A 2210-nucleotide genomic window follows, 5' to 3' on the forward strand; every position below is an offset into this window, starting at 1 on the left:
TACTGTGACCCATCACATATAATGTAAAGCAGCTGTTGTTTCTAAATTAAATATATTTGTAAGAATCGTTAGTTCAAATTAAACTACAATAAACTAAAGACGATATTGTACGAAACATGATTCAAATAATGTTATCAAACCAATTACTGTTCACATCTTTTTGAAAACCTTGAAAGTCTTTTTGTACTATTGTCAATGTGTTTTTCCCTTAGAAATAACAGTATAAATGTCCATTAAGGTTCTCATAATTTATTTTATATATTTATATCTTCAAAGATGCTATCTATTCTGAACTCAAAATCATTATTCTTTGACGTTGTACGTATTAAATACCATCACCAAAGAAGCTTACTCGAAACATTTCAATACATTAAACGTATTTTACTTGTTATTTATAAGGGAAATTCAAATGTTCTGGTCTGCAATAAACATTAACGGCACCAATTTTACTGCACAAGATGCACGTTTTGAAAATCAATGTCTTTTCAGTAATGGTCAAAATACGCAACTTCTGTTTGAAAAAGTGTTGTGATTACTTTTAAACAATTAGTTAATCCTTTATTATCATAGTTGTACAAATAATAGGTTTGAATTCGTTTAATTTTGGTCTAATTTCATCTTTTGTTGATTATTACTGTGACCTAAAAATAAGTTTTTGTATATTTATTCCTTTCCAAAAGTTTCCATCCTTTCGCCTCTAAAAAAACTCTGTCAGTAACTTCCGAAATGTGTATCAAACTTGGCGGAAATGGAAAGCATTACGGTACTAAACATATATATTATTAACTTGTATGTATATTTTGACTAATTTGATTCGTTCAGGAATAGTCACATGTTAAACTATGTTTTCAAAGATCGATTAAAAAACAGCGGATAGAAAAGTGATCTTTCACGGTCATTTTTTGAATATCTAGAAACCAATAAACTTTGTGACGTTAATAATATAACAATTTTAGCCTTTGTATGAGGTCAATACAGGATATATCGACCCAAAGAAGTATATCGACTTTTGACTTCATCCTCAGTCTATATACTTCTTTCAGGTCAATATATCCTAGTATCGACCTCATACAAAGGCTATAATTGTATAATAAAATCACTGTTGTCTAACAAAACGTAAAATACAGATTTCAGTGTTTTACGTGTTTATGGAATTATCTTCACCAGGTACGCTCGACACAAATTTAATTGATTGATTGATTGATTGATTGCTGTTTAAGACCACTTTCAGCACTATTGTGCTATATTGTGGAGGCTATTTTTTATTGCTGGATTTTCAATTGTAGAAGTACATAAACATTGATTCAAAGACTGAAAGAATTCATAAATTCTTTACACAGAAAAACAAAGACAGGGCAACACCCTACCGAAATGATCACAGGTGGTCCGATACGGTAAGCAGACCCTGCTCCACAAGTGGCAGACGTCTTGTTATTCATGACAAGTACCAATTTGTTGATAAGTCTCATTCGGTAATGTCACATTCGAGGAAAGAGGCCGGGATTATATTGAGACAATTGAAATATTTCAATGGTCATCTGTGACACAGATATTCCTTAACTGTCAACAAAATCATGATGGTGTCCGAAGGGATGATTTGAACTTTTCGATTACCTTAATTTCTGTTTTTTGCCTTTATTTGTCTCTTTTTTTAATCGATTTACGAGATTTAAACATCGGTAAATTACTGTCTCCTTACTTCAACAGCTTTCTTGTTAGCAGCAACCTTCTATCAATTAATTCAAAACTATAATAAAATAAAAACTATCAATATATAACATTGTAGGCAATTGAAGTCAAGTCAATGTCCAAAGATTTATTTAAAGTCGATTAGTAACTTTTACATATAATATAAGTTTTAAAGAGCTCTAAAATCGACTACGTAAAATAATACAGTACACTTGAGACAAAACAATACACAAAAGATAAGGACAATACACGCATATAAAAGCAATATCATTCGATGTGATGATTTTGCTTTGATTCCACAAATAATGATAAAAAAAACATATACACACACAAAATAAATATTTGACTTCTATCCTGCATTAATATTAAGTTTTATTGAGGAACATGGAAATTTTTTCCAACGTTTATTAATTAAATCATTAATTTTATCAAAAGCATTATCATTATTGTTTTTTTTTACTTATGTCTTTTTGTAATCATTATAAAATTATGTAACATGCCCTTCATGACCCAATAATTGG

This window comes from Mytilus californianus, unplaced genomic scaffold (assembly GCF_021869535.1).
Source record: "Mytilus californianus isolate M0D057914Y unplaced genomic scaffold, xbMytCali1.0.p SCAF_7, whole genome shotgun sequence".
Taxonomy (NCBI): domain Eukaryota; kingdom Metazoa; phylum Mollusca; class Bivalvia; order Mytilida; family Mytilidae; genus Mytilus; species Mytilus californianus.